The sequence below is a fragment of the Podarcis liolepis genome (genome assembly GCF_965112155.1).
Source record: "Podarcis liolepis genome assembly, chromosome: 1".
In the NCBI taxonomy this organism is placed as follows: Eukaryota; Metazoa; Chordata; class Lepidosauria; order Squamata; family Lacertidae; genus Podarcis; species Podarcis liolepis.
In genome coordinates this window covers 56,197,458-56,221,980 of record NC_139554.1, presented here as the reverse complement: position 1 = coordinate 56,221,980, position 24,523 = coordinate 56,197,458, and the positions used below count along the sequence as shown (strand labels likewise).

At 42.8% G+C, this 24,523-nt stretch overlaps 1 long non-coding RNA gene across 1 annotated transcript in view; it reads right to left on the bottom strand.

Annotated features, from left to right (window-relative positions):
• Positions 1-24,523, bottom strand: part of LOC310689190 — a 606,488-nt gene that overhangs the window by 545,618 nt on the left and 36,347 nt on the right. The window lies entirely within an intron of this gene.

Here is a 24,523-nt window from a genome sequence, read left to right as displayed (position 1 = left end):
TCCTACTTCTGAAGTAAGGATAAGAGAGAAATTCAGCTCAATTCAGTTTTTAGTCTGAACCTACCAAATTCACACTTTCTGATACAGATAAAAATTGAAACACTGCTGCCTTTGAAATTCACACTTACGGTATCTGAATTTTGTGATGTGGTTCCCCAACCAGATACTGTGTACAAAGATGTGTATGTTCAGGGAAAGTATGCGTGGAAAGCACATATTTGTGAAAATAAAATATGCAATGTGTTATATTAGGGGAAATTGCTTGCAAAAATATGCAGATCAGGCAAAAGCTGCATACCTAAATGTGTCTGTTGGGAAAAGTTTGCATTAAAATGCTGATGGATTTTCATGAGGACCTTTTAAAACAAACAAACAAACAAACAAACAAACAAACAAACAAACAAACAAACGCTGATTCAGAAATGTGGAGAGAACTAAATAGGAACTGAAAGAAATGAGAAACTGAGAGAAATTGAAATTGACTTGCCAGATTTGTCCATTATAGTGGATTTTGTTGTTTTTTTAAAAAAAATGATATTTATTACTTTTCCAACAGTTTCAACACAACACTACAAACAAAAGAAAAGAAAAGAAAAGAAAAAGAACAATACAAATACAAACGAAGCAAAAACAAACAAAAACAGTTTAAAAACACCTCAAACATTTTCAATATCTTATCTTTCATTCGCTTATTTCCAACGACCTCCTCACACCTCCCTTTTTGTATTCCACTTCTATTAATTGTTTCAGCAATTCCTTTCCATCTTCCTCTGTTTTCTATCCTATAATTATCTTAACACATTCTAACCTTATTTTTCCCTTTAATATTCTATTAATCTATTTAAACTTAATTCCTTATAACATTTCTACTAAAGCCATATAACTTCATTCCAACATTCTTCTAACATTCATTAATTTTATAATACTTCCATAAATAGTCTTTAAAGTTTTTCCAGTCTTCTTCCACCGACTCTTCTCCCTGGTCTCGGATCTTGCCAGTCATTTCCGCCAATTCCATATATTCCATCAACTTCATCTGCCATTATCCGACACTTCAGTGTTTTCAAAAAGCAGCAATTCTCTCAGCCAGCAAAAAGCAGATGGTTCACAACAAAGTTTAGGGGTCTGGCAGGGCAAGTCCGCCTCCTTCTTTGGCATAGTGGATTTTGGAGGCCATGACATTTTGGTGCTTGAAGCAGAGCCCAAACATCCCACCACTGCTAGGACTAACTCTTTACAAAGTCTTGCTCCATTATTGAGAAGACTATTCCTGTTTTTCTTTATTCTCTTCTGATGATGCTGCCTGAAGCAGATCACTTCACCATGTTCCATGGCAGGGCTCCATGTGTTCAAAGGTTTTGCTGGAGTGTTGCCTACCATTTCGGGACATGGGTGGTGCTATGGGTTAAACCATAGAGCCTAGGACTTGCCGATCAGAAGGTCGGTGGTTCGAATCCCTGTGACGGGGTGAGCTCCCGTTGCTTGGTCCCTCCTCCTGCCAACCTAGCAGTTCGAAAGCATGTCAAAGTGCAAGTAGATAAATAGGCACCGCTCCGGTGGGAAGGTAAACGGCATTTCCGTGCGCTGCTCTGGTTCGCCAGAAGCGGCTTAGTCATGCTGGCCACATGACCCGGAAGCTGTCTGCGGACAAACGCCAGCTCCCTTGGCCTATAGAGTGAGATGAGCGCCACAACCCCAGAGTCGGTCACAAGCGGACCTAATGGTCAGGGGTCCCCTTTAGGTGAAGATTCTGAATGGTTTTCAAAGAGGAGCAGACAAACTCAGGCTATCAACACTGGTAGGGATGAAGGGTTTGTTCTACCTCCACTGTGGGAGGCGGTATGCCTCTGAGTGCCAGTCTCTGGGAATCAACAGTGAGCAGAATGCTGCTGCTTGTCGGCTTCCCATGTGCGTCTGGCAGAAGTGCAGTCTAAATGGGTCTTTGGTGTTCCTTTCCTCTATATCCTTGGCTCTGTTGACTAGATGAAGGAGGGAACCAGATTGTGGGCCAAATTCAACTAAATTGCAGTGCTAGCAGAAGCAAGTGCAGTGACTCCCACTAGCACAACAGGGCTTCCCTCTCTCTTCCTCCCCATGCAACCCTTGCACCTTCCCAAGGGTGATGAGAAGCTCCAGAACAGAGCACAGTGTGGAAGGGGAGATGGTCATGTCTGAGAACCATAATTGCTTTTACTGATGGATCGATCACTTTGACATGAATTGCATGCAGAAAGTCAAGACCCCCCAAAACTATAGGGAAATATGAATGGCATTTTGGCCTTTTTGGTTTATAGTGTTCCAAAGCCACTGTTGATTAGCTGGCTTATTTGAATCCCAGGAGCTTATCTGCTCCTTTGTATAGCAAAACACAGGTGACACGAGGCTACACATTTGTTTAAGCCCGCTTTTCTGAATTCTTTCTTCCTCTCTTCCCCCTCCCTCTCCCACTTACAGGAGTTCTTAATGATGCTTCCATAGAGAAACACAAGGTTGTAGAAAGAGCCTGCGGGGAACTGTTTTGAACTAGCTGTTCGCCATTTTAATTATATATTTAAAATAAACATGTTACAGTAATTATGCCCTTTGCTAGAAGAGCTTCACTTCATAATGCATGCTATTATATAATGCAATAAATCAAGTACCAAAAGTATATCACCTTTATATTTGTTTCTGATCTTAGCCTACATTGTTCTTTTTCTTTTTAATAAATTGTTATCATCACTTATTATTTTAAATAAACTGGTGCAGCTCTTGTATTGTTATAGATATAAAGACGCCCCATTTCTTTTCCTGATGGGTCTGCTATCCTGCATCTCACATGGGATGAAATGCTCCTCACACTAATGAATTTTTTAAATGAGCAATTCCATTATAGATGCTTTGTAAATTCAGCTATTTCAGGAACCCTTTCTACATCAATTTGTGTGCTGAGAAACTATTGACCATCTGCCACGGAAATCCAGTGGGCATCTTCTAAGAGGCATGCCCTACTCATGCAATTGCCCCACATCAACTGAGGGTACATCATAAGAACATAAGAAGAGTATGCTGGATAAGGCCTCTGGCCCATCCAGTCCAACTTCCTGTTATCACAGATGCCAGCCAGTTGCATGTGGGAAACCCACTAGAAAATGTGTCCTCCATCATGGAGGGCACATGTTGCGGTGAGATCACCTGTTGTGGGATGGGGCTGTTTGGATAGCCAAAACACCCCATTGATTGCCCCTCACTTGCTGGGGTAGAAATTTGGCCTGTTGGGTTGTCTATTGGCTACCGAGGGGCTTTTAAACTATTGCACATTGCTGGGAGCTTTCTCTTTCCTGTGACGTGCATCAGCTCACCCACCCTCCCACCCTATATTTAGGGCTGTTCTTTGGCCTTTCTATGCCTGTCTAGGGGTCATCTGTTTTGGAGCAGGGGCCTGGTAGGAATTTTGCCATTTGGCTGATTGGCTGGTGCCACTTGGTTTTTGCCTACCGTGTAGCAAATCATCACAACTTTGTAAGGTTGGTGGTTAGGCATTGGTTCTGTGTTTTGTGTAGGGGAAGCGGTTGGCTGTGCCTGCCCCTCCATCGCTGCTGCTAGAGAATTCCATTAAAGGAATCCAGGGGCTCACCTTGCTTTTGTCCGAACCCTGTCAAGGGGCTAGGGCCGTGCCAGAGCCCCTGGGAGCATCTGGGGTGAGCTGTGAGATCGAAGCCAGCTTCTCGCTCCCCCAGGATGCTTTCCCTTACTGACATATGGTGGTGCCCAGTGTCAGTCCTGTTCCTGCCACTGTGCAGGTTCTGGTAATCTGGAACCAATACCTAAGCAACCAGTCACATGCTGTAATCAATAAAGTTGTGGCCAAAATTAATGCCAAAAACCTTAACTAAATTCTGTGTCTATTGTGTCTTTATTTTTGGGATGGTTTTGGGGGTCTTCACATGCAAATCTACATTCCATGTAAGAGAACCTCTCCTTCTACCTTTCAGCTTAAGATTCATTGTCTTAATGAAGCTACCATCCTACCATAGGTTTTGAGATCTTTCATATAGCCTAACATGGCACACCTTGACATCAAAATGTACTTCAACTGCACCTTTTGCAAGGTAACTATGTAATTCACCAAACAGGAGCAGAAGAGATCAATCAGCAGCAATCATGATATGTTTCCGATTAAATATTGCTCCCCCCCCCCCGTATCAAAATTTCAGTTCCCAGGGAATAAAGCAACCCAGAGATGAAAGCATGAAATACGCGTTCAAGCTTATTTCATCTCATTAAGTTTCATGACAAATGAATTTGAGCCAGTGTTCGTTTTGGAGCAGAAGAGTTTTGCTTTTGTTTTAAATTTAATCTGTGAGAAAGTTGCAATTTGAAGATTTGCTGAAATCAAGCAATAGCACGAGATTCTACTGATCTATGCGGGTTAAAGCAACATAACAAAATAAGTTTGCTGAATGAAGGATTGCAGCTTAAAAACACACACACTTCCCTACCAGGCGCTCAAATGAGGAATGTTTCCCATGATGTGATTTTTGTTTACATAATGAATATTGCAACGTAGGAGGATATATGCCTATATTTCCATGTCAGATACATATCCTTCGGTTAGATCTTATGACTTTAAGGAGCAGCAATGGCTTCTGATTTTGAATAGAGCAATGACACCATTTCTCCAATCTCAGCACCCTTTAAACCACTATTATCCCCACCTGGAGGGGAACATATGATAGATACCTTTATCATGCTTGTATTTTTCCAGCTGCAGGGATAATAGTAACTTTCTGATGGCTATGTTTAGATAGGGAAAGCATCATGGAGGAAGTGCTGAACATGTCTTCTCCCAGCATCACTGATCCTATCACAATCCAAGCCTCTGTGGCTACTCTAAGGGTGTGTGTGTGTGTGTGTGTGTGTGTGTGTGAAGGGAGGGGAGGAAATGGAATATTTGATTATGGATATCCAACTTGATTGACCTTGGGGTTTTTGATATACTACTATCTGACTTGAGAAAATGTATATGGACTGCAACCCCACATGTGAACCTGCCTAGAACCTGAGACTGTCATCTGAGTACCTTCTTCATATAGCACCTATTAGGGAGTTCTGGAAGGAATGGGTCTTTTCTGCAGTAGTAGTAGTAATAGTTCCTGTTATGGAATGCTTTTCCCAGGGGAGAGAAAGAGAGAGATGCATTCTGTGCACTAAGGATAACATATTGCTTGTTCCTACATCAGGAGACTGTGAACTTGATCTGAAGCAACATAGTGCTTGATCTTCAGCTGCTTCCTTATTTTTGGTGCTGTGGCCGGGGGCGCGGGGGGGGGGGAGAGGCATGGACATCCTTATTGACTGATTGATTGATTGCCTTTTGAGGAGAAAAGCAACTGGGAGGGTGATTTGCACTTTGATTCAAACAATGACCTGCAAAGATCCCTTCCACCACTGCTTCCACTGCAGTATGTCCTAACATATGAAGCAATACATCAGGAGATTTCTCACGTTTCTACCATCTTTGATAGCTTAACCCTTAGCAGAGATTTGAACACAAGTCTCCCCAGTTCAGGCCCAGCATTCCAATATACTTAGGAGTGGTTCAAATGACCTCACATATTCAAAGAATGTAAGATTGTAGTCTGTAGTAGAAGGAACTGCTGAAGTGTTGAACCAGGGCTTTGTTTTTCTAGAAAAAGAGGTGGTGGAATTTGCTGAGCACCCACCCAAAGTTGCTGAGCATTTTTAAGGGGGATTTGTATGCTCACGTTGCAGAAATATGTAAATAAAACCACACATTGTAAGGACACCGCAGTATCCTCTGACTTTCATTTCAAGAAAATTAAATCTGGGTAAGTGCTGGAATACCAGAAGTCTCTCATCACACAAAGTTTGGGGAATGTGCAACAATATATTCATGGAGCTCCTGCATGTGCAGGGTCTCCTAGTTGGCCTAGAATCCACCAGCACACAGAGGAGCCATACATTGGTACATGCAGAGATACTCTTTTCATATGTGCTGAATGTGCCATCACTGGCAAGTCATGTGGGCAAACTGAGGGCAGTAATTTGGAACCCCCCTCCCTTTCTTGATCACCATGCATACTAATGTTTCTCTTGCTTTTCTAGTGTATTTTTCCTGTGTATTCTTCTGTTGTCCCACTGTACTTTGGATTGGCCACTTATTCCTTAGACTCCCAACAGCTTCAACAGTTACAGGAAGTTGGAAGATGAGAGTGAAAAAGCCCCCTGAGCCTTCATATAATTTTTTTTAAATATAAGTGAGTTGCAAATAGCCTCCAGTTATGTAAAGATGGAGGTCAAAGAGTGGCAGATTCAGCTTTTTAGTCCACTCTATCTGCCCATGTATTAAATAATGGGACAAAATGGCCAACGCTTAATAGCCTTTTGGAATTATCAAGTTAGGGTGTTTTATTTACAGCATTCCCTTCCAAAACAGCCTCTGGCAAAATGTTCTGGTTATTAATATGAGCATTAGATTCTTTGCCCCTTTAATTTGAACGTGCAGTGCTTGCAAATGAAAATGATTCCCCCTTCAGAGGTGTCTCTGCTCACGTAAATCACATGGGCAATCTTAAGGAAACTGGCAGTTCTTTAATAGAGCACAAATTCTATTCCCAGAGTGCCTCCAAAAAAGATTTCAATTAGATGTTAAATTAGACACCTGAAACTCACATATTTCTTTCAGCTCCTTAGGCAAAAATAACACGATAATAACTTGACTCACTGTAGGTTTTCTTCATCTTTGAGGGATTCAGTGTTCCATAGCGGAACTTCTTTCTCTTGAAATAAATTGGAATTTCACTTTCCAATTGAAAGAGATCGTAGGTTGGTTTCTATAGTGGGAATAAGAAGCATGCATGCACGGGTGCACAGAGAGACAAACTCACCTTTCTGCCGTAATCAACTATCTTACTAGTTATGGTAGTGGCTTGGAAAAACCACCATGCAGAGACTGTTTTTCGCTTCTTCCTCATGCTGAAAATAATATGCTGACCAACTTTAAGGCACAAAAGGTAAATAGCAAAGAGCCTAGATGTCTGTGTTCACTTTAAATCTTGTGGCGCATGAGAACATCACAGTCATCAGTTTCTCAGAGTAACTGAGAAAAAATGGGGACAATGCATGAAATATCTCCAGAATGTCAAATGAAGGCTCCTATGCTCTTCTTTACGTGTATCACTGATAGTCTGGTTGCCAGTATATTCATAATTTATCCCAAGCTGGATGGAAAGGCATCTGCCTATGTATGATTCCTACCAGCATGCTTAGCATACCATGTGAGTAATGTGTCTGTCAAGAGTCCAGCACAGTTTGTGTAGAACCCCAAACAGTATGGAAGTAGCCAGGGAATGGTAGCAACCATATTGCCTGAGAGACATCTAACAAGGGTCTTAGATATCTAAGAGAGACATCTAACAAGATATTAGATTTGTGAGAGATCAGGACTTGTGTGCTCTGCCCATCTCCCCTTTCTTCCAGTGTATCTAATAACATTAGAAAGATAGGGGTATAGGAAGTGGTCTTATACCAACTCAGACCATTGGTCTATCCATCTTAGTATTGCCTACAACTACTGACAGCAGTTCTCTGGGTTTTCAGGCCAGGATATCTGGAGCCCTACCTGGAAGATGCTGAGGACTGAATCTTGAACCTCCTGCATCCAAAGATGCTCTACCACTGATGCTCTGCCAACTTTCCATCACTACAACTATTAGGGTGCACAGATGAAAAGGAGGACAAGGCTCCTGTACTTTTAACAACCATGTAGAAGAGGGTTGTTGTTTTTTAAAGTGTGGATAGCCTCACCCCAATAAGCCCATCTACTTTTTTATTTTTTACAACAGATAGAATGTGTAAGTAGGATCCTAACATATGTATTTATATGGATAAATTTTGCCTTACACTGAACTTTCTATCTGTGGACAGGGACGTCTGCCTGAATCTTTCCTCCATGCTATGTAACATGAAGAACATATATGCTGGCTCAATGAACCAAGCCAAAATTCATGCCAGAATCTGTAGGCTTTGCAGAAGCAGTTCAAATGTACACAGGACTGATGAAAATTAGTGAAATCAGTGAAAAAATTAGTGAAAGAAATACACGAGAACGAATTTTTCTTAACTGCTTTGCCCACCCATACTATTACAGCAGTGTTTGCAATTCATCATAGAGGTTTCATGTGCTTCCCTCTTTCTTAAACAATCGCTTATAGGAATTAATTGCACCACTGATGTGTTTATTATTTAATGGGAGTGTAATTATAGATGTTTAGGCTATCATTCCAGGCAGCTTTGTTTTAATAGAATAAGAACAGTGTAAGGCCTTGCAGTTTTCCTTTTCAGAGGATGCAATATTAAACACACTAACGGGAGAGCAAATCCCATTAGAGGAAAGATGTTTAGTAAGGAAGCATATTCTTTCTTTCTTTCTTTCTTTCTTTCTTTCTTTCTTTCTTTCTTTCTTTCTTTCTTTCTTTCTTTCTTTCATAGCTTTTGTGTCCTAGACTGAGATCCTTGAAAAGTCACACTGACTTTCAGGCATCTGAAATGTATAGGTAATGATATTTAATTAAGGGTAGTGTTCCATGTCCACCCAGTCACAATCTATTTAGGACTCCTAACTTCATTCTGTGTTATTTCTGCATGCCCCATCAATACTTTGTGCTGTGGTTATTATCTCGCGGAAGGGCCAGGAAGGTACATTTTTCTTCCTCCTTATGAGGTCATTCCCACTGGGATGCTGATCAGCTGAGTCCTTTCTTATATGATAGCCAGATATTCTTGCAGGTGCTTATGGCACTCTCAAAGCCACCGGCCAATGTATTCCTTATGTGGTGTGACGATGGTTGTTTGTAAAAACCTCCTGAGTAATCACAGGGAATAATGGAAGCTCCAAATGGAATCAGTTGGGAACACAACAGTGACATTCAGATTAATTGCAAAATTGATTTGGGGTGGCTTTCTGTCTTTTGAATCCCTTAGGATGGTCTCATCATCTCCATCATTCAGGTTTGCGTTGAAACCATGGAAGGATTGCCCACTTATTATTTTAAAAAGACCTGGAGATGCTTGAGAATTCTGACAAAAATGGAAAAGGAAGAAGAAATCATTGCAGCTTGCATGTTCATCAGTCAGTCAGTCAAGCAAATATGACTGGTATTCATTCACATCACTGTTGCTGTTTTAAACAATACGTAATTGAAGATTTTTTTCTTACCTTGTTTTGATGATTCTTTTATGTTGCAGTGAATGTAAGTTGGATAGATAGTTACGTAAAATACAACAATTAGTTGAAAGTGAGATGAATAGCAAAGTATTTGGCAGAAGCCAAACTGCAGCAGGACAGAAACAGCACCAGTTGCGATAATGACCGCTCCCCACTTAAAACGGGGGGCAACCTTTGCGTGGACGCGTGCAGCCCCTAGATCTGGAGCGGCCCCAACAGCATAGGCTTGGCTTTGCCTTCCCTCAGGTGGGATACCTGGAGGTCTCCGCCTACCTCAGTCAGTTGTCCAATCCCACCTGGGGGAAGCGTTGCCAAGGAGACCAGGCCAGGTAGGGGAGGGATTACCTGCCCACACAATAGAGGGAGGATCTTACCTGGAATCCTCACTTGGCTCCAGAGCTTCTCCCACCCTACCCACCCTCAGTTAATGTCTTATTTTGCAGGTTAACTTTTCTTCACAGGTTTTGCAGGTTAACCTTTCTCCACAGGTATGCGGGCGCTGCTACGTTAAGGTCGCTGTTAAAGGGCCGGAAAGGAATTTCCCTGCATTGGCAGGTTTCGCCTTTCCCGTAGCAAAACGTCACAACTTTGGCGGTATCAGGCCTTGGGCGGAATCCTTTTGTCCATCTTCCTCTTGCGGCGGCGATACCAGGGTTCCCCGTTAAAGGGGTTTTCTGAAGTGAGGCTTTGGCCGTACACCGAAAGGTCGTCATTGCCCTCTCCTGCGGCGGCGGCGTTACGGGGGCGGCCATCTCTGCTTGAACATATGTTCTCCAGAGCCGGCCCATCCCCCCCACACACACTGGATAACCCTGATGCTCCCTAGGTCCCCGGCTGGGGACCGGGGAGGGAGAACGCCCAATGCCTGAGCCAAGGTCTACCCACATTTGAAATTTAATAAAGTTGTGGCCAATTTAATCCCATAGCACGTTGTCTTGAGTTGTTATTCCACATGACGGGGGGACCGTGCAGGATCTGGGGACTCCGCCTGTCCACGCAAATAAAGCTTGAAATGGAAATTGTTGCCTTCTTATATTCCTTGGTATTTTGTGTGTTTTTACTCATCATTTCATTTGCCATGATTGCTGTTGTTGTTTTTTCCTAACAGAAAGTGACAAAAGTCTGCCCATTGTAAATATATAAAGATTTAAAGAGAAGTGCAAAACATCTCATCATAGTGATCAGTGTGCCTGCCCACTTTCTGATCCCTAATTGTTGATGGCTAACTGCAAGTCTCAGTCGCTCTTACCTAACCTCCTGGAAGGTGAATCACTACTGCTTACCGGTGAGGAGGGGAGCAAGGCAGTGGCAGTACCAACAAACTGGCTGAGTCAATCCTGTACTTCTTGAGGTAGGCATTGCAATAACGATTTCATTTTATTTTTTGCAGGCCAGGGCCACGTATGCAAGAGTGCAGCCTGACCAAAAATCTGATAACAGCCAGTTTTGTTTTTTTTTTATAATAATTTTTGATAACAGCCAGTTTTGGAGGAGCCTAACGTTGACCTTTGGAGTAAATACAGCTCAAGGTAATTTGGAAGGCTGTGCATGCAGAGTGAAAAACATGAATTGAATAAGTGTTTTCAAGGACTGGTTGGATGCCAAGAAGACATATTTTTCCTGTATGTGTTGACGGATATGCCCTCACATAATCTTTTGGACTCTGGTTTGTAATGCATTAGTAAGTAAAGTCTGACTGAATGGGAAGCTGGTTTAATAATAATAATAATAATAATAATAATTTTTTATTTATACCCCGCCCTTGGGGTGGCTAACACCAGAAGAAGAAGAAGAGTTTGGATTTGATATCCCGCCTTTCACTCCCCTTCAGGAATCTCAAAGCGGCTAACATTCTCCTTTCCCTTCCTCCCCCAAAACAAACACTCTGTGAGGTGAGTGGGGCTGAGAGACTTCAGAGAAGTGTGACTGGCCCAAGGTCACCCAGCAGCTGCATGTGGAGGAGCGGAGACGCGAACCCGGTTCCCCAGATTATGAGACTACCGCTCTTAACCACTACTCCACACTGGCTCTCACCAAATATGAATTACAATAAAACGTAATAGAAAACAACAACAACCAAACAAACAGTTAATTAAAATACGGCTTTTTTGAGTTTCCGTATTGAAACCCCAAAGGGAGTTTTCTCCCACATCCTCTGGCGCATCAGATAAACTGCCTCTCCTCCACTGTGCTAATTGCTACTCATAGTAACCAAAGTTAGTCATAGGTGACAAAAAACAAAATAAAACAGAACAAAACAGAGACACTGAATGCCAGACACAGGTACATAAAAATAGATTTTGTCCTTTGTAAATATAGCTGATTTGTTTGGGAGTGGGCAGGGGGGAAAGGTATGCAATCTGAGGAGAAACGAGAGCATGTGAATCAAGTGTATGCTGCGCTCCAGATCCAGATCCCTTCTGGTGTGTATGCTTTTGCAATCAAACACCCCTAAGTCCTGTTAGGCTCCGGGCATAGCTATTGCCAACCATCTGGCCCATTGGCAGTTGCCTGATAGCTCGCCTGTCCAATTTGCCCTCGTGCGAGGACAAACTGGGGCCTGGTTCTGACTGTTGACTATGCTCACTTGTTTCCTTTCCATGTTCTATCTACAACAAACTGTAGCCCTGCGCTTGGATGGCTGAGGGCTTATGACTAGCCAAGACCTTCAGGAGCTGGGCTGTCTGCTTGTGGTTTCACAGAGCTCTGCATAATTTGTACTGATACAAGGGGTAGAAATATATTCAGTGTGTGCCAAGGAGGCTTTTCTGATTCCTTGCCTTGAGCAAAATTAGTTAATGATATTCATTCAGTTACAGTACAGTACAAATGGGGCACATTAAATGGCTTAAATTAGGTCAAATTGAATAACTGAATTTGTTCTTTAACTTAAAAAACAGCTTAATCAGCTCAGAGTGCGAGAGTCTTAAAATAGTTTAATTAAATATTAATAGGAGGGGGGTTGCTACATTTTTTGAACACCGACGGCAGCAGTTTTATTTGTATGGCATTATTTTTTCTTGGACATGGCGCTGTTGGTGATGAAGTTCAGCCATTCATTTATGATGGCAAACTTTGGCTTTGGATGCTGGCTGAGGTAAGGTTGCCACCCTTCCCTAGAAAAATGTGATCATCCGTTGTTGTTGTTTTGGAGAAAAAAGTCCCATGTCCTGTTTGGACTTTGAATGGGATACATTTTTCATATATTTGAGCTCCTCCCCCTCCTCCAAACTATATGGGCAGAGAGTGGGTCCAGTAGGAGAAGGAAGAGAGCAAGAACCTGAGGGGGAGTTTGTGTGGGAAGAGGGTGGGAAGAGGGTCTATGAGGAGGAGAGCGAGAGTGAGAGTTATTGCAGGAGACAAGGGACTCAGCTATACAGCTGCAAATAAAATGTTTTAAGTGCAATATACAATGTGACGCCAGATGGTGATGGAGAGCCTTATGCAAAATTCAATGTATTTTTTAAAACACTTTTAAAAAAAGCATTTTCAGAAGTTGAGTCCTCCTAACAGAGGGTCCATGTTGTGCTCGGCCCTGGAACTCTTCCCCAACCGGCTGGTGGGCGGGGCTTGCTCCACTCCAGCTGGTGGTGCTACAGTTATGCCTCTGGGCTTTAGCCAATAGGCAGCTTGGCAAGGTTGGAGGTATTTATTTGGCAGTGCAATGTAGGGACCTCCTTTTGCTTCATGCTGCCGAACACCCGCCCACCCACCCATTAATTAGGTTGTTTGGCCTTGCTTTGGACTTTGGTTGGTCGCATATTTTGGAACGGGGGCCGGGTAGGATTTTTTTCCAATGTGGCAGATTGGCTGTGGCTGCTTGGTTGTTGCCTACCTCTTAGCAATCGTCACAACTTTGTAAAGTTAGGCGGTTAGGCATTGGTTTAGGGGAATGTGGGGAGGTGAGGTGCGGCCATCACCTGCCCCTCCAATGAATAGGGTATTCCGTTAAAGGAATCTGGGGGTCTGGATCTTGTCTGAAGCCCGGAGAGGGGCTAGGGCCATGCCAGGAGCCCCGGGAACCCCGGGGTGAACACCAGTCAATATACATTGATGGAGCCCCCCCTGCTGGTTGTTTACCCTTCCAGGCTTCCTGCAGGGTGGGGCAGGAGCCAGTTATAGTTTTGATACCAATGCCTAAGTCAATACCAGTCACACTTGTGTATTTAATAAAGTTGTGGCCAAAATTTGCCCATTAACATTGAAACTAAATTCTGTCTCCACTGTCTTTATTTCCATGGGGGATGGGTTTTGGGGCTCGGAGCACAACAGTTTTTATATGTGTGTAGATTCCACCAAGGAATTTGTTGGACCTTACATTATTGGCAGAGTTTGAATTTCAGCAGATAGAGCATCCAACAGGTTGAGCATCTGCTTTACATGTAGACAATCCCAGGTTGAATCCCTGGCATCTCTAGGTAGGGCCAGCGGAGACCCCTGCCAGAAATGCTTTAGAGCTTCTGCTAGTCAGTACGGACAATACTGAGATAGATCAAGGGTCTGATTCAGTATACTAAAGCTTTCCTCATTCGGGGAGGTGTAAAATTTGAGTAGCTGTTCCATGACTGCTGCAGGATCAGTGCCTGTGTGACAATAGAGCTAAGGGGCCACTTGGAAGGACCTCCAGCAGGAGGTATTTGGTGACTTCCCTGTATTATTTTTGGCACCAGGTAAAAACATCTTCATTTGCCCAGGCATTTTAAATTGCCGGAATGAATGGTTTCTGTTTGTCTCAATTTTGTTGCATTTTTGTCGAACGATTTCTGTTTTGCTTTCAATATTGTATTGTGGATTTTAAATTGTTTATGCACACCGCCATGAAATCAATTTTTGGATTAAGCACAGAATATAAATTCTTAAAATGCATAAATGAGAAAGAAAGCAATCCCCCTCCGAAAACACAAATGTTTGTACACAGCATGAGTAGTAGCCAGAGAAGGCCTATTGCAGCAGAGCAAATGGCTGCAGTACTGTAGAGAATAAGAAAGAAGACATGATATTGGGGCCTTTTTATTGTTTTGCTAAATCAGGGGTTTTTTGGGGGGGCAATTTGGATTGGAGTTGTGATGTGGGAGGAAGAGTCTACCCTCCCTAAGCCCATGCTCCAGTTCTGATCCAAATTACACCTCACTTTTGCATTCATGCATCTCTAACATAATGTGTAGTTTGGGCCTTAGAATGGACTTGCCCCCGTTCAGCTGCTGTTCATATGACGTATTTGCCTACATTTCAGAAAAGCACTTGTCTATCTCTTAGGAGACAGTGCACATTTGTCACTGTCAAGGTTAGAAAAGCTGCACCTACTGAAATTTCGTCTTCTGCATAGCTGTTTAGGGGGACAGATACTCTGTCCTACTTTGCACCTGGTCATCCTAAGTTCTCCAAGATACCATGTTGCTTTGAAGGAAAAAAACATTGTGAGGAAAGTTGCTTAGCCTTAACTGGGGCTCTGTGAACTCATTAGTTTACTTGGGTTGTGGTGAATGATGTACAGCATTAGGTTTACATACTATTAAAGCTGAGCTCCTGACACACCAAGGAGCACCTGAAAGATGAGGGAATCCATGATAAGGACCTTTGCCAGCCTTTCAAGATGGGTTCCCTGCACCACAGAGATCAGCAACTGAGATAAGTCAGGGCATTCCCACCACTTCAATCGTTGTTTTGGTAAACTGTCAGTTAGCACAGGTGGGTGTGAGACGCCACATGTGTCATGTTCTCTTGAAAATAATATGTATATTGCTCTGATTGGCTGGCTGCCATCTCAAATGGCAGGCTTCTGAAGCTCTGCCAGGTGTTCATTGCCTGACTGCTCTTTATGAAAAGAAAGCAGTAAGTGTTCTTCAAGGTGTCAATTAAGTTCTAATAGTCTTCAAATACTCGCATGTGTCTGGGATTTTTCAACTGTTTGAGGAAGCCTCTTGAGATTTGGAACACTGAGTTGTTCATGCTAGTGATGTGTGAATTCTTAAACAATAAGGAAACAATGAATAGTGGTACCTCGGGTTACAGACGCTTCAGGTTACTGACTCCGCTAACCCAGAAATAGTACCTCGGGTTAAAAACTTTACCTCAGGATGAGAACAGAAATCACACAGCGGTGGAGTGGCAGCAGTGGAAGGCCCCATTAGCTAAAAGTGGTACCTCAGGTAAAGAACAGTTTCAGGTTACGAATGGACCTCCAGAACGAATTAAGTTCTTAACCTGAGGTACCACTGTATAGTCAACAGCCTATAATAATAAATATGATCTTTAATACAAATGAGAAAGGGGGGAAAGCAAGCATAATTGTTCTAGCAGCCCATATAGTTTGAATATGAACTTTTCTGATACCAATTTAGGAAACCAAAGATGTTCACAGGTGAGTCATGGCTACCTGTGCTATGAGGTAGTGGTGCAATATGGTAGATGCAGCAGATGCACAGCTCCCAGCAAAGGATGTATCATGTGCAAATTTTAGGAAACAGTCATTTTGGGTGGGAAATCGATGCATGTGAATGTTATGTGATATGGGTAACAGCTGTGTATCTAAAGACACAAGAACAAAGTAAAAAAGAAGAAGAACACAAGTGTTTAAACATCTGCAGCTTTAAAAAAAACAATTCCTGAGGAAAATATGGTTGTCACATAGTATTTTTATTTGGTGTATAAAAATGAGTAAAAATCAATAAATTATAGGCAGTCAACCTGAAACGCAGGTGCTATAAGAAGCAGAGAAAGTTTACGGAATATATTAACAGCTTCTGGACCTTCCATGATCTTGACTGTGGAATATACAGACAGGGTTACCCTTTTGCTGCCTCTTCAGTGCTGTATTTTTCCTGCTCTGGGATTTAATACACTGCTGGCAAAACCCATGCCAAGTCATGGGCTTTGAGGGGTTCTACAGTCTCTTATGTGTTCATCAGGACAAGACTGGTACACTCACCATTTAGATCATCAATCCACACACAGATTCCTGAGGCATTTCATTAATATTCCAGTGTTACAGATGGGTAACTGAGACAAAGGCATCCAGACATCTTCAATACCACTTGGAGATGTGGTGGCCTAACAAGTTATGAAACTGAGTTGTTTTAGTGCAGGTCTCATGTTCTCTTTCTCAGTTCTCACACTGTGTATGTGGCATGAAAAAGCAAAGTGATTCCCTTACATACAGTCATTATTCTTTCTTCATCTAAAGCATTATACAGTACATTATAATGCTTCATTATACAGTACATTATAATGCTTCATCTAAAGCATTATACAGTACAGCTGCCTTTGCCAAACTGGTGCTCACCAGAAGTTCTGGACTACATCTGTGATTGAGTGAGCTGGTTGGGGCTCAATGGGAGTTGTCATCCAAAAAATCTGGTGTGCATCAGGTTGGCAATGGCTGCTGTACAGTGATGGTGCTATATAAATGAAACATAACAACAGCCAAAATTGAACCCTGCCCTGAAGAGCACACAATCTGAATTTCAAAAGTGCAGGAAATAACAAAGGGGAGGTAGGAGAGGGAGAGGCAATTGATGCATTTGAGCAAATACAGATACATGCCATAAGGTTTGCTTACCGTCTCGCCAGTGAGCAGCGATTGCGGCTCAACGCAGTGCCTCATCTCTCATCTGGATGCACAGCGCCATTTTGGAATGTTTCCCCACCCCCTCTGGCCATCATGGAGGCTCATGGGTTTCCACCAAACCCATCCTTCAAATGAGCCAATTCCCGGCGCCCCTGGGGGGCGGGGAATGGCCATCTACTTAGGCCCAGCCGACCACTCAGCACAGCACTCAGTCGGCCGGGAGTGTCACCCACCCTTCCCCTCCCTTCATTAATGGTTGGTTGCTCTAGCCACTTCTTTCCAGCTAGCCAGGCTTTCTTTGCTGTGGTCTTCTGATGGCTGGCGTATTGAGAGCCAGGAAGGAATTTCCCCTGCTTTGCAGGTTCCACCTCCCCCATAGCACTAGTCCCAACTTTGGTGGTTTAGGCCTTGGGCCGAATCCTATAGTCTTTTATCCAATCCAGACGTGGTGAAGTGGTGACTCACCCACCCTCTGTTCCCTGCAGTGGTGTTAACCATGTACCTCATTAGAGGGGTCTGGAGGGAGGTCTCTCTCTAAAGAGCCAAGTATGTAAGGTTAGCGGGCCATAGACTTCCCTCAGCGTTTGGGGGCCATCCACATAAACCTGCATTTTGTGATGGATTCATCCCTGAATGGACCCTGCCATGCCTCAGTCCTCCAGCGGGGGGGTGGTGGCTGAAAGAGGTACACGCCCAATGCCTATGCCAAAGTTTCCTACATCTGAAATCAATAAAGTTGTAGCCGTATAATCCCAGACAGTTCTTGTGTCCATTCATTTTACCACTCAGCAGTTAGGCTTGCTGGGAGAAGGGACTCTGTGGCTGGGCATGCAAAGCTTTTCTTCCATCAACAGCCTTTCCCAACTTGGTGCACTCCAGACTATAATTTTAGGACTATAATTCCCGCCATCTCTGCCTTCTAGGCATGTTGACTGGGATAGTGGGAGTTGCAGCGTCAAAACATTTGAGGGGCACCAGGTTAGGAAAAGCTTTTCCTTGAACAATAGGCTTCAAGGAAGAGGTGAATTCTGTGGAGCAAAGGAAGGAAGGAAGACAGGTATTATTTTAGTGTTCTGGGTAATTAAGTGAACTGTTGTGGTAAACAAGGACCAAACTAATCTACTGTGATATTATGTTCTGAATAGGCACAAATTGCTGGCCCAGATATTCACATGGCAAAGATCTAAAGATTAAAGATGGATATACATCAATGCTGAAAGGCTGTGTTTTGTGATTTTTTTAGGAACTAAAATAATGTACGAGTCTCAATATAGAACCAAATATTGGAATTCATTCAGTTTGAACAGGATAGTCAAAATGTTTAGACACTTGATTGCTTGTTTCTCTAATTACAGAAACAGTTGAATTATAACCCAACAGATATGTTTTTCTATGACACTGTAGCTGTGAACATCTTCCCTCCAACTGGGTCGTCATTATGTGGAATGGCCTCAACTGTACATAAACCTTAAGATTCATGGTTACTGCTGAATTCCTCTGCTGTTTTGTTCATATGAATAAACCTTTTGCATATCTAATATGGATAACCCTTAGAAAGATGCAAACACTATTTATCATATTACCCATATTCCTCAGAATAACTCAGCTAGAGAATGAATACCACCCATTACTTTGAACTGTCAGTTCCACCATTTAGACTTGCTGCAAATTGTGCATTCATTCTTTAAAAGATGAACGCTGAGATGCATTTTGTGTGTCTGTGTCTTGCCTCAGTTGGATTTACAACCAGCTCCCGTAAACGCGACAAGACATTGCATTAATCCAATGAGCCACTTTCTTGCTGGGTAAAATTTCCCAGTAAAGAAGATGGAAGGTTGGTGCCTGTTCCAAGTGCCAATGGTGCTGTGTTAGTATTTTTATAAACCTTTCATAAACAAACCAACAGAAAAGAAAGATGATCACAGACGCTCTTGCTGAATGAAAATTTAATGCGGGTTTGTTAAAGGCCTGTTTATTGTGTACAAGTAATACTGCATGTCACTGTCATACAGACATTACCAAACATATTTTTCCTGCGTGCTGAGGTAGGAACCATTCATACCACACATTTTTATCCACAGGAAATTCCATGATGGAATTCCCGTGAAATATGCTGTGAGACTGAAAGTGGCATACAGTGGTGCCTCGCAAGACGAAAATAATTCGTTCCGCGAGTCTTTTCGTCTTGCAATGTTTTTCGTCTTGCGAAGTACGGTCTGTCGCAACTGTGCCTCTTCAAGCGGCTTTTTTTAAAAAGCGCAAGACATTTTCGTCTTGCGAAGCAAGCCCATAGGGAAATTCGTCTAGCGAAGCAACGCAAAACCGAAAAACCCTTTCATCTAGCGAGTTTTTCGTCTTGCGAGGCATTCGTCTTGCGGGGCACCACTGTACTGCATTCCTGAAAAGCTTTTGTGAACTGCTTTCAGGTTGTTGTTTTTACAACCAAATGGTATACAAATTTTATGAAACAAAAAAAGGGGGGGCACTCTGGTTTCAGATCATTTATATTCTTGGAAATGCTGGTTTCTCCACACCAACACTATTATCACCATTTATTTCATTAGGAAGTTCAGTTTGTTAGGAAAATGTGCCGTAGGACTGCTTTCCTTCAAAACACATTCTAGAGAGGTTGCAACTTTGGGGCTTTCTAGTTTTGAAAAAAGTGAGTAAGGGTCTTTCCACCTCCACTGTGGAAGACAACATGCCTCTGAATACCAGTTGAGGGGCATCACAAGAGGAAAGAGCACTGTGGCACTCAGATCCTGCTTTCAGGATTCTATAGGCACCTGCTCGCAATTGTGAAAACAGAACGCTGAACTCCAAATTTGTCTAAACTTTTTAAGCCATCCAAGTTGGTAGCCATTCACTGGCAGAGGAAGGAAGGTGCAGTGGATGCGGTCTGCCCCAGGTGTCATCCCTGAGGGGTGTGTGGAATCACTGTGACACTCCCCTGGGACGATCGCTGTTCGCCATGGGCGGCGCTCCACTGAGACACTTGCCCTGCCCCCCCCCCCACGGCTAGCCCTGTCCCACGTGCAGATAGCCCCGCCCCCACGCACACAGCATGTGTGCCGCTCCAGGTGCCAGAGCAGCTAGCTCCACCTTTGTAGCCATTTCCTACATCTTGTAGGAGAGAATCCCAAGACTGAGTTGGATATCTTTACCTACAATCTTTCCTTTCCCTGCTCACTCTTCATATCCATTGACCTATCCTATTTAACAGACACACAACCTCAACTTCCTCTTTGATATGACATTCTGCTTGACTGTTCATATTTGGTGTTTTCAAATTGTGTCACTTGTCAATGTAAAACACTAAAAATAAATAAAAAATCCTTCAATTCCTGATTCGTGCTTTGGCTACCTTCCTTCTTAACTATTGTGACTTTCTTTCTGGATTTCCCTACCATGTCTCCATCTTCTCACTTCAGTCGAAAATCACTTATCTCTTCTATCACTTAGTCCATGCAGCACCTAACATCACATTCCTTCATTGGTCTTACACTCCTTTTCAAATCCAGCACCAACTATTTTCCTTTTGCTTTGGTGTCCTCTTTCAGCCCTTGTTTTGCTCATCTTCCTTGCCCCAGCTCTATCATTCTTGGAAATGATTTAAATAAATAATAAGAAAACACTCAGCCAAAAACCTCTTGCTCTCTGTCATGAGTCTACCTGTTCTCCCTTGAAGTCCCAATGTATGAAACCACCTCCTTGAAATGTATGTGGTACAACCTTGCTCTCTTCCATAAATCATTCCTCAAAGTTCACCCTTGCCTTAACTGCCTAGTCATCATTCCAAACTGTAACCAAAAGTTAAGCATGGCATTTGGCCTTTAATTCTTCCAGCATCTTGTCTCTACTCCACCAGCTGACAATTTTTGATTTGTAAGCTCCTTCAGGGGAAAGACCTATCTGTTCTTGGGTGTTGCCTGTGAAGTGCTGTAAGATGCCATATGGACTGATGTAATTGTATAGGTGAGGATACCACAACATATTGATGATTTGCTACATTTGGCATGGTGGATCACATGTTGTTCAGACCTGTTTTAGGTTGTCTCAAGGATTCCATCCCATAGTAGAGGAGTGGTGTGCATGGGTTGCCTGATTTGTTTGCTATGAACAAGGTATGGTTATTTGCATGCTATCACAACCTCTTGAGTTTCTATGCAGAAAACTGACAAGTCAAAGAAATGACCTATTAGCCAGAAGCAAGGATTTGCCACTGCACATATAAGGTGGTTGTTTTCACTGACCCAGACTACAAAAATCCAGACTGTGTTTAAATGAGTCCATTGTTCATTGGACCTCCTTGAAACAACCTCCTTCCTTGTGATTCCCACCATATGGCAACTTAAATGGCAATGCGCACTGGGGGAAATTAGTTCTACACATCAATTAAAGATTTCTTTAGTAGTTTTGGCTTTTAATTAATGCAAGACCAAATTTTGCTTTCTTTTGAGGAAGTAAGTATGAGACAGCTCACAATTAAGTTTAACAGATCATTCCCTGTTAGATGTAAAGGCCGTCATTAATATTTTCTTTGTCATTTCTCATTATAGCAATATATCCAAGCTAAAAATCACTTGTACAACCAAATGCATCCAAAATTTACCCCACTGAATGATTAACTGAACTTTCAGTAGGTTAACAGAAAACAGTAGATTGTAACTCTAGAGAACTATAGTGGTAATCAACATGCCTGAATAGATCTAATTGAATCCATGCTATTTTATGATCTGATAGAAGTTAAAAATGTCCAAGCTAGATATTTATTTTAACTCAGGTGTGGTCCAATCATATGCAAAGTACAGGTGGGCTCAGGTATGGGAGATCAATATTTTTGAGGGGAGCCAAAATCTTCATTACATTGATACTTACTGTTATGTACTGAGTTGAATAGGATCCAAAAGGCAGCAGTCTGATTGGTCCTAGAACAATAGGGTCCAGAATGCAGCAGTCTGATTGGTCCTAGAACAATGTAGCAGATGATTGGTCCGCATGAGCCACCCAATCCAGCTCCAGGTGGAAGTGAATCTGCAACCTGATTGGCCTACAGGAGAATCCCAGAATTAGCCAATCACGTGCGGCCCACTGTGTAAATAATGTATATAAAGCAGATATTTTGGGGGAACTTTCATTCCTCACTACTATGAGCTGAATAAAGAGCATGAAATCCACACTCGACTCCAAGTATATTTCACTTACCTCCACATAGCTTCTCTTTGCAAGCCCTTTTATCCCAGGTGAGCTCACTTCAGGTATCAGAGCTTAGTATCAGAGTTCACTTTTACTATCAGAGTTCAGCTGAGAAGAAAAGTGCTTGGAGGGCAGACACATTGTGAGGAAATTAGCTTTGGGTAAGTGGAAAACATAAGAAAAGCCTTGCTGGATCAGGCCAAAGGATAGACTGGCATCCTCTTCACAGATTGGCCAACCTGAAACCTATGGGAAGACCACCCAACAGCACCTGAGTTCAACAGAGCAATCCACACTTTTGATTCCCCTCAACTGCTATTCAAAGCATAGGGCCACAGACCGTGTAAACATTCCATACCATAATGCCTTGTAGCCAATGGTAGCCTTAATCTTCATAACTCCATATAACCCTCTTTTTAAAGCTATCCAAATTGGTGGCCATCACTGCCTCTTATGGGAGCTAATTCCATATTTAACTGTGTGAAGAAGCACTTTCTTTTATCAGCCCCAAATCTCCCAACATTCAGCTTCATTCTAGTATTATAAGAGCGACAGAAAAACTGCTCCCTATCCACTTTGAGAAATTATCCCATTCCATCTACAGGTTCCTTTGGCCCCAAAACAATCAGATCCATTCATCACCACTTTATGTATTCTTGGAGATGGATCCATTGTGGTCAATCCTATTCAGGAGACCACCGGTGAAGGCAAACTTGCTTTTGCATCTGTTTCTCTCAGCACCTTGCTTGCTCTACCTTGCAAAGGACTAACAGGAATTTACAGACAGGGAATTAGATTTTTCCCCTGAAAGCAGCATATCTTTTTGTGGTTCTCCCAAAGCTTAGCTGACAGGCCCCATTGTAGGTATGGCAATAGGCAAATTACATCCAGCCTTCGAGATCTGATTCTACAAATGGGCCAGATTTCAGCTCGGCTGTCAGTTTTGTTTTGCTCTTCACCTTTCCTAACCTTTTAATTCCTATATGGAATTTCCTCTGTGGTCCAAAGCACAGATGAAAACAAAAGGCTGTGAGTCTTCCAGCAGTCTCCTGCCTATTTAGCATTCAGAAAAGGTGCATGTTGCTGAATTCAGAAAGGCAGAGGGTGCTGATTGTCACCGCACAGTGAGGTTTCTTTTTCTAAAATGTTAATTGTTTCACCCGACACTCTAGAGTTTTTTGTAGCCTCTAGGTCACTTTTTTTTTTAATGAAAGCTGATGCAATCTCTCCCAAGATAGGGTGAAAAGTAGTTTGTTCACCGAATTTCAGGTAACTCTCCAAGCTCAGGAGTGCCAATTACACATAAAAGCACAACATTTTTGTAAAGCTTTTATTTGAATCTCACAGAAGAGGGGAAGAAAATCAGACACAGAATTCAATTAATTTTCCACATTAGAAAAATTGTTTCGTATCGGTAAGCTCTCCTTACACAGTTTCTCAAATATGCTTGGAAGCAAATTGCCTTGATTATCCCTTTGATGGGGAGGAAAGCCTTTTAATTAATTTCCTACATGCTTTGGTTGTGCTAAACCACAGGTAGCGCGGAACCTCCATTTCCCTCTTGCCGAATATGGATCAATTGCACTTAAATGGCTCCCCACCCATAGCAATGTGGATATCCATAACTCAGTGGTAAACCATGTGCTTTGTATGACAGAGAAACCCAGGTTCAATCTCTGGCATGACTAGGCAGGGCTGAGAAGAACCCCTAGCTTGAAACCTAGAAAGTCACTGCCTGTCAGTGTGGAGGCAACGTGATGCCCTCCAAATGTTGCTGGACTACAACTCCCATTACCCCAGACCATTGGTTACACTGTCTCAGGCTGGTAAGAGTTGGAGTTCAGCAACATCTGGCTGCTGTAGACAATACTGAGCATTGGTCCAATACTGGACCAATGTGCTGATATGATATGAAATGTACTGTGACATTCTAGAGTATGTTGTAGTGAAGGAAGAGGAGAAAGAACACCAGCAAAAAGCTGCTCTGCTTCTTTGTTCTTAAGGGGATACATTCGCTCTGCTCATTTGGGTGGGGGGGGGGAGGAACCCAAACACATGTGGGAATTTTGGCCAATTGCTTAGAAAACAGAGGGCAGGCTGGGTGGGATGGGAAGCCACATTCTCCAATATTTTCATTGCTTTCTCATGCTAAATCAGGTCCTCCCTTAAAGAGGGGATGTGTTGCAGTGAGATCTGGCAACCAAACCCTGTGTTGTGGGTGGGTAAAATTGGATAGCCACAACACCCGGTTGGTAGGTCCCTTGATGCAGGGTTCAATCAGGCCAATGGGATGCAGGCTAAACGGATCAAGGGACCTATATATACCTACGCACGTGACTCAGAGCTTCCTCTTTCAGTGCATGCATTCGGAACACCCGCCCACCTTGCTATGCCATCGTGTGTCATCTGTCGTTGGGACAGGGGCATGGCAGGAATTTTCTCCACTTGGCTGATTGGCTGTTGCCATTTGGGCGTAGCAAATTGTCACAACTTGTAAGGTTGCAGATAGGCTCTGGTTCAGGTGATAGGGA